At 37.3% G+C, this 9711-nt stretch overlaps 1 pseudogene; it reads left to right on the plus strand.

The window, feature by feature from the left end:
• Positions 1 to 2622: 2622 nt before the first annotated feature.
• Positions 2623 to 3434, plus strand: LOC113315257 (annotated as a pseudogene).
• The last annotated feature ends 6277 nt before the right edge of the window (positions 3435 to 9711 follow it).

The following is a 9711-nucleotide window of genomic DNA, read 5'->3' on the forward strand; positions in this document are numbered from 1 at the left end:
ATAGTGCTCGTGTGAGAGTTAGGTGGTAAAACCTAGTTATGGAGAGATAAGGGACCGACCAAAGGGTCATTGGACCGGCCTTTGGTGATTGTGGGACCAGCTGACGGTTGATTAAGCGAGTCCCAAGTTGGTTGGAGAGAGTTTGGACCCAATATGAACAGTTAAGAGATAATTAGGTCAAAATTATGAAAGAGTGTGGGACCGTCTCCTTGCAAGATTAAGGGACGACCTTGGTCAGTCAAGGTGGCATGCCCGTGTCACCATACTGCACATGTATCAGTCTTGAGAGTTTTGGTATTTTCTGGTGCGCGTTTGAGCAATATTTTGGATTTTCAGAAGAGTTTGATCTTGACTGAAACTCTTTATTTTGCTTGAATGAGCAAGTAGAAATTTGCTCATGCGACCGATATTTTGAGAATTTTAAAATGATAATATTTTAATTTTTTGACGTAAGAAGCCTAGTCAGTCACGTGACCATTTGACTTTTTGACATTTTCATGGTTTGAGAAATATTTGAGAAAATATTGAAAAACTAGGATTTTCTCTCAAACGATGGAGTTCCATAAGATGAAGGAAATAATAATATGAAAAAATAAGGGATTGTAAGGTGTGGGACCGGCCACGGCTAGGGCATGTACGACCGTCTAGGTGGCCCAGTCCCGTGACACCTTTCCCTATTTTTGTTTGATGAAAGTACGGAGAAACTAAGAGTTTCGCTCAAACGAGGGAGTTTGCTCAAATGAAGGAGTCTTCATAAGATGAGGGAAATAATAAATAAAAATAAAAATAACATAATGGAAGAGGGGGACCGGCCACGGAGGCATGACCGGCCGACAGGTGGGCTCGGTCCCACGCCTCTTGTTTATATTATTTAATATTATTTTCCTAGATAAGTTCCTCGTTCGTCCATATTTTCGAATGCTCGTTCGTGCGTTCGGGTGCTCGTTCGTGCATTATTGTCAAGTACACTTGCACCATTTTCTCGGGGCTTACTCGGTGATGGTCCAGACGCCCGATTGTTGAATATGTATTACTAATTCATGAAATTCAGTTGAGAATGATTCATGAAACGGAGTAATAAAATGAGTTGACTATCAATTACTAATCCATGAAATCCAGCTGGGGATTCGGGGAACAGAGCAATGAGATAAAATGGTTATTTATTACTAATCCATGGAATCCAGCTTGGGATCAGCCATGGAACAAAATAATGAGATAAAATGGTTATTTATTACTAATCCATGGAATCCAGTTAGGGATCGGCCATGGAAAGGAGTAATAAGATATAATGGATTATTTTCTAGGAATTCAGTTGGTGAATACACGCTAAAATTAATCTATTTGCAGAATCGAGATATGAGATAATTGAAGCATCATATTCATTCGGAGGGGTGTATAGTTAGGGAACAACGAGCAGCGTGACGTCCTGAAGGCGTTAAGCTCTCTAACAAACATTATGTCTAGGAACCGCCCAATCATTAAGAGATTCTATACACGGTCTCTCTACGTAGTCAGGGAACAACGAGCAACTTTACGTCCTGAAGGAATTAAGCTCTCTAACAAACATTATGTCTAGGAGCCTCCCAATCATTTTGATTCTATGTAGAGGTGATGATGAGATGTGTGAAGCATCGAATGCTCAGTTGGGAGGCCTTTCGAGAAACATATTTATCATAGCTGAGGAATGTTCTCTCAGTCAGAGATCGTGAAACGGTTCACGGATCATAAAATACGAATCGTCACATACATTCCTAAAGTCGGGTCAGAAACATGCAGTATCATGATTTTACAATTTAACCCTCGTTAAAAATCCACCATCAACACATGTTTTCCCATAGTGGCACAACTCGTTTGCCATGCCATCTGGTATGCCAAACAGTTTTTTTTTTTTTTGGCATGTGCATAGGAATAGGTTTAATAAGACGTGTTATGTAGAGAACCGTGTGTCTCGTTATACGATTCACGCCACCCATCTGAATCTGAAGATACATCTCCCCTTCGGAGAAAAAAAATACCCCCAACTTCATTTTCTTGCTTAGATCTAGTCCATTTTGGGGCTAGATCTAAGCAAGGATCTTAGTTTTTTGTGTTTTAGTTATAGAATAACAAAAAATTTCCTATTAGGGTTTTAATTTTGCTTTGTTCGTCGGCTTCTTTTCTTCACCTTCACGGTGATTCCTGCCTTCACATTCATGGTGATACTCTTTTATTTTAATGGTTACTTGATCTTGACTATATGTTTATTCAAGTGTGTCGCCGGATTCAGGTTACTCTCGATTCTCCGGTTAACAAATTGGCAGATTACTCATATACCATTGGAGCATTATTTCATCAAGAAAACGATTTATCAAATGGTAAAGACCACCTTCTCTCATATTCAATCAGTTCTTGCATTCTTGTATTAGATCAGTATTTGAAATTCCTTCTCTTTTTCTTGTCGGAATTTTCAATCACGTAACTCTACAAATATGTTGTTTCTTATTACTTTTTGAATTTGATGTTGTTTTGTTTGAAGCGATTTGATGTACTTGAGATCCGTGTAACCATATTTTCCATTAATAAAAATTGAATTACAAAAAAAAAAAAAAAAAAAATCCGAAGATGTAGATAAGGCACCCCAGAGAGAGAGAAAATGAAACTGCAACCTTTTGATCTAGGGTTTTAAAAATTCCGCACCATTAAACTTCCACTAATAAGGCTTTCACCTGTAGTAACATAAACCATCATTCGAATTCCTGGATAAACATGGGAAATCCTTTATCCATGTTAACACAATACGACATTGAAGAAGTTCAACAGCACTGTAACAATACATTTTCACAACAAGAGATCGTTTCGTTATACCAAAGATTCCCCTCAATTAGATCGAAGTGGTAGAGGATTCATTTCTTCTGATGAGTTCTTATCTATACCTGAATTTGCTGTTAATCCTCTTTCTCAGCGATTGTTAAAGATAATAAATGGTTTAAATTTTAAAGAATTTGTATCTTTCTTATCAACGTTTAGTTCTGGTTTTACCCGGGAACAGAAAATTGAGTTCATTTTCAAGATTTATGATTTAAATTGTAATGGACAGGTTACTTTCAATGATATAATGAATATGTTGCGTGATTTGACTGGAACATACATCTCTGAGCAACAAAGACAGCAAGTTCTGACCCAGCTTCTCAAGGAAGCTGGCTATACAGAGGATTCTGTATTTGTTTTGGAGGATTTTGTGAAGATTCTTTCTAGCTCTGGCTTGAAAATGGAGGTTGAAGTTCCAGTTGATTAGGAGATTAGTAAGATTTTATCACGCGCCTTCTTGCTAGGGATGTGATTGACTAGTTTCTTTTATTATGTTATTGTTTCTATAACATCACCAAGATGTATACTCCATTGTCATGGTATGAGGTGACGGGTAATGCTATTGTATTGGTCTCCAGATAGTGCAAGCCATTTGCTAGGGCTGCACAACGGGTAGGATATGGCCTATACCCGTCACCCTACCCGTTTACCGGCGGTTAAGAAAATCTTTACCCGCCACCCTACCCGCCAAATAATGGATAGGGTAGGATACGGTTAAAAAACTGGCGGGTAGGGTTGACGGGTAGGAGTAGGGTATGTGCACTCCTAAGTAGGGTGGGTAGGATATGGCCTATACCCGCCACCCTACCCGTTTACTGGCGGTTAAGAAAATCTTTACCCGCCACCCTACCCGCCAAATAGTGGATAGGATAGGATAAGGTTAAAAAACTGGCGGGTAGGGTAGGGTTGGCGGGTATGGATAGGGTATGTGCACCCCTACCATTTGCCTTCCATACCAATTTTAGTCAGTTAGCTTTTCTGAATGTTGGAAATGTAATAATCTTTCTTATTTTCCCAAGCGGTTGATGAGTGATCTATACAATTTGTATCCAACAGCTGCAACATGCAAAAGGTATGTCATCTACCTAAAAGTTTATTGCTTCTTTCTTGTAATCCTGTTATTTATAAACAGTTTGATAAACCTTAATACTAAGTCAACATTGAAGTGCACCTTACTGATGGGAAATTAGCTGCCACTTTATACAGGTTTTGAGCATACTGGTTTTCTACTCCCTTAGTTTTTTTTTGGTCAGTTAGTAAAAATCACAGTCTAAACAAGTTTCAAAGTTGGTATAACACCGACTTTACCACTTTACTTGAGAGTCATCTTCACTGATTTTCTATTTTGTGATATACTTTACCACTCCTTCAATATTTTTAGAAGGGAAAGGAAAATTCTTAGGGCTTAAAAGATTGACTCTAGATCTTCACACTATTGTTCTTATTTTGGATTACACTATGACCACCAAGCTACTCGTCTGAGCTCTAATGCTCCACAATTAGGGGTTTTAATATTTATTATTTATAAACAAGGAATTTTTGAAGCTCAAATTACGCATGTTCTTGATGATAAAGGAAGTAGTTTGAATATTCTAGAAGTCTATTTCATGCATTCATAATGCATTTGAAGTTTTTTTTAGTTGACAAGGAGAAACCAGTATGCCCAGGAAGTTAGAGTGTGGCTGATCGCTTTGGTCTAAGCTTTCAGTAATCTAGAGAGCACCTCTTGAGACAAAGAACTTTGTGGACTTTTTAGATGCACTTTAGTGGGTGTGCATACAGTTATTGCACCTAATATCCGGTCTTAATTGTGCACATTGTTGGAAATTTGGTTATCTTTCTAACTTCATCTTAAATTTCATTTTCCAACTTTACAAATTACTCAGACGATGTGCTTACACAGATATTAGTTGTGCTTATATTTATTTTCTTAAGACTAGTGTGTTTTTGGTTTTCAGTACTAATTTAAAATTTTCTGTGGTTGTTTAAAAACCTTTTGTCCATCCTTGAAAAGGTCGCCATACAAAATAGCAGTGATCTGTCTTAAAGATGCAGCCTGCAGGTCACTGTCATTATGTACCACCACTTTATGTCCAGAATATAGTTAACCCAGCATAACCATAAGATTGATGAATGCATCAGTTTATCCTCCTGATAGGGAGGGAGGGCAATGTTCATCTACGGGATCTACTACTAAGAGTATGAGATTCTCCACCTAGGTTGAGTTCTTTTTGTTATTCCGAACTAATGCTGTCACTTGCAGATTTGTTTGTATTACTTCTGTGGACTGTGATAATTGCCGAGGAGTTGGCTGTTTTGCCTGTAAAATCTAATGGCAGAATTATGCCTACCCACCCGCAAGGATGACATCATATAGTACCTTGGTGTGTGAGGCCACTGGACCACACTCCGATGGACCGGATCTCTTGTGAGTATTATGGACCTTTTGCTGGACAAATATAATTTTTCCAGCTGCAAGATTTCTGGCGTGTTTATTCGCAAAATTCACGATTTCGAGGATTTATAATCGATTACAAATTCTAGTATTCATGTAAATCCATTATGTGTTTGGTAACTCATTTAAACTTCCTGGGATACGTAGAATTATCCTGTTTTAAAGTCCATATACTGTTAGGTATTACCCTTAGAAGGCATTTTGCCTGGTATTATGTACCAGTAGAAGCTCTAGCTTCTTTTTCTTGTAAAAGAAAAAAAGTTAAAAAAAAGTGGGTCCATAAATCCCTTGATAAGTTTCCCAGTAAATCTTAGGGGGAGGGGTCGGATTCCAGATGGAGGATTTGCTGGAAAACTGATTCCCGTGGGAAACATGATTTCAGGGATTTGGACAACCAAACATTCTGAAGTAAACATAGTTCCACCAAATCCCATGGATCCATAAATCCCACCTTTAAAATTCTACATCCAGACCCACCGTAAAGATATTGCTGATGAAAAAACTCTAAAGATAGTGGTAATTGAAATTTGTCCCTACTTTTGATGGTCTATACAAATATCCTTATCACACAATAAATATGTCCCTCTTCATCCCTAAGCCCATCAGGGTCCAATAAGGTTTTTAATTCTTCCAAAATTTGCCCTCCTATCTATTGTTTTTATCTTCTTATTTCTCTTTCAGAGAAGAAATAATCGAGCTCCCCACCGTATCCATCGCCTCCATCGCTCTCCCCACCACCATATTCATCGTTTCTATCACCACCACCATCTCGATCGCCTCCACTACAACAAGCAACACCAATAGTGATATTTATTAGTAGAGTTGATCAACATATTCGTTTTATTTTCATATTTGATACATGAAACTCAAGACCTGATTCCGATTCATATTTTAGTTCATCAGATTCATATAGAAAACTAGAAATTAATGGATTCTGATTTCTGATCTTGGTGTTATGGATAATGATTGTCTACAATCAACACCAGATTTTTAGTGTTCGTCTTTGAATTCGGAAGAAAACGTGGGTTTCCAATGAAATTAAAGAAGTTCAATTTTTTAAGTTTGGAATGAAGCAGTGGGAATCACATAGACAAATATCAATCTGGGATTATGTTTCAATTGGCATCTCTAATGAATTCGAGTATGTGATTTCTAATCTTTTCAATCAAACTTGAAATCAACAGAGAGAGATGGGGATACTAAAATTGACATTATTAGTTGTGGGAACAAGAGTCAGGCACTTGCTGAATTCCGTTAGAAAGCTATTTAGAATTCTCTGAATTAAAGGGTGAGTTGCGTTCTTCAAGGTGCTTAGTCTTTATTTTCATTCATTTGGAAGTTCGTTTTGCTTTCTAGATTGTCTGTGAGGTGGTATGTCTAATAAGGGATTTTGTGTCAACGGCATCGCTACTGAATTTGGGATGATGCTGAATTGAATTAAAATCTACATCCCACAACTCATGGTGGTTCGGATGATTGGAATTAGTGTTGAAGCTTCAAAGCAGAAAATGGCGGTTGCTGCTATGGATTATAAATGGTGGTTGATGGTTTTGTTGGTGGATCTGAAACTGCATTTGGTGAAATGGTAGCATTTTTCCATCAGCATGGATAAACATCCATTGCTGATCCAACTAAAATGGACAAACTTATATTGTTGATCCAACTGCAATGGATAAACTTCTACTGTTGATCCAACTGAAATGTATCAATTTCAGTTTTATGCCACTTAATGTTGATCCATCATCATGGATAAACATCCACTGTTGATCCAACTGAAATAGATAAACATACATTGTTGATCCAACTGAAATGGATAAACTACTGTTGTTGATACAAAATTATCTGAACCGATGGTGGTGGCGGCGACGGTGGCGGTGGTGGTTGCTGCTATGGATTATTAATGGTGGTTGATGGTTTTATTGGTGGATCTGAAACTGCAGCTGGTGAAATGGTAGCATTTTTCCATCAACATGGATAAACATCCAATGTTGATCCAACTAAAATGGATAAACTTATACTGTTGATCCAACTGCAATGGATAAACTACTACTGTTGATCCAACTGCAATGGATAAACTTCTATTGTGAAATGGATAAACTTCTACTGTTTATCAAGGGTATATCAATTTCAGTTTTATGCCACTTACTGTTGATCCATCATCATGGATAAACATCCACTGTTGATCCAACTGAAATGGATAAACATCCATTGTTGATCCAACTGAAATGGATCAACTATTGTTGTTGATACAAAAATATCTGAACTAGTGGTGGCGGCAGCGACGACGGTGGCGGCGGAGGACTAGTGGTGGTGGCGGCGACGGACTAGTGGTGGAGGAGGACTGTTGGTGGTGTACTGGTGGTGGTGAAGGAGTGGTGGTGGAATATTGGTGGTGGTGGCGGTTGGTAGGTGGTGGTTGTTGAACGGTGGTGGTGGAATGGTAGTTAAATGTTGGTGGTGGTAGTGCTAGTGGTGGTGGTGAAGTGGTAGAGGAAGAAATTTGTTCCATTTTGAAATAAAGAAAAATATTACATAGGTGAGGGTATTAAGGTAATGTAATATTAAATGGATAAGGTTATAAAAAAGTAGGGACATATTTATTGTTGAATAAGGATATATTTGTTGGGTTTGAAAAGAAATAACCTATAATTAATATACCCCTAAAAATATTGCTGATGGAAAAATGTTGTTGGGCCTGCTAAAAAGGCGTCTGGTCAAACTTTCCGGCCCAAAATCATGGTGGGTCTCTCACATGAAACTAATCTGCCCCATTTCGGTGCCCTACGGCCCCTGCTCGCTATCATGCAAGTACGAGTTGAACTTGTCATTGTAAGAATTTTTGATTTGAGTATCCTTTTCTCGAATGTCACAAGCTAGGTCATGCAAGTACTAGTTAAATCTTAATATGGAATCCTGTCATTGTAGGAATTTTGATGTGAGTATCCATTTCTCGAATGTCAAAAGCCAGGGAATTGGTCGTTATGCTGCCATGCAACTTAATTACTATAGTTAATCAACACTTAACACTTATTATTGTTGTACACAACATCTTATGAAATCTCAATATGTGTCCCTGTCGTATTCGCATTGTGTTAATTATAGTAAATTATTTGTATTTTGTATCACTTTCTTTTGTTGGTATCTAAATTTTTTCTCCTATTAATGAAGTTCTCGGAATAGTCGACAGTCACTACTATTGTCCTGCTGATTATTAATTTGAGTATTGTTGCGGAGGATGAGCCATATGAGGAATCAATTAGAAGCAGCTTTCTAATACTTGGTGTAGGCATGTCAAAAACATCCCTCGATTGCTTTTAAGTTTCATTATTTAGATTTTGTCTGAATTGCTATATTGAAACTGAAACCTCTAATTCATATTCTATTAGATTGATGCAAATACCACTTTTGAACTGTGACCTCATATAGAATTAAGTGAACTTTACGAACATCATTAAGGGATCTAAAATGTAACTTAGAAGGTAGGAATTCAACCAAGGTAAAAGGATATTATATGTTGCCAACATACCACAACATCGATATTTACCATGGTTAAACCAATTGAACGTAGCCAACCGACTTGAACTCCCATACTTTTGAAATTTCAAGCGTGCATCGCTATTGCTCATCAGTTGATGAGCCAAACGAAGGATGTTCAACTTTTTCATTCTTTCATAGGAATAGATGTGATGTAGAACATCTATGGAATCTTCTTAACTTGCTTCTGAAGTTTATCACTCTCTGTTTTATTTTGTTTCTTCTTTTAAGAGGTTTCTTATTTTAGGACTTGTGTGATGCCTATATAAACAGGTTATTATCGTTTTTGTGAGAGGACAATTGTTATTACCAAGTTATTGTTTTCCTCTTTTACAGAGTAACTTATCTTCTTCTTTCTTTCAAACTTGCTCAAGTTAATTTCGTCTCTTTCGCATCCTATTCTTCCTTCGCATCCTCTACAACCTCCGTGTTATATTCATCTCAAACAAGTGCTACATTAGTTGGTACCACAGCCAACAGTTTTTAGGTTTTTATCTAAAACTCGATCTTAAACTCTTCCGCAACACCACCCTAAATAGTTTTCTTCAGAAAGTTATAAGTTTTTATTTCAATGGGAGACTACGTTACTAAAGAAGAAATCACAAATTTAAGTGAAGAAACCAATAAGAAAACCGAAAAGCTTGAAAAAAGGTTTGGCAAAAAGTTTGATGATTTCACCATTCTTTTAAAAAAAAACACCTGAAACTTGGAGACCAAGAACTCCCATATTTTGAAGAAAAAAAATCTGACGAAGGAAACACTGATGCTGAGAATAAATCACAAGGAGAAGGAAAGCAATCAAAATCCAGGTATATTTCTAAGGGTAAAAAGAAACACAAGTTCGTGTATGACAACTATACTCCTGAAGATGTGTC

The sequence above is a fragment of the Papaver somniferum genome, chromosome 10 (genome assembly GCF_003573695.1).
Source record: "Papaver somniferum cultivar HN1 chromosome 10, ASM357369v1, whole genome shotgun sequence".
NCBI classification, from domain to species: domain Eukaryota; kingdom Viridiplantae; phylum Streptophyta; class Magnoliopsida; order Ranunculales; family Papaveraceae; genus Papaver; species Papaver somniferum.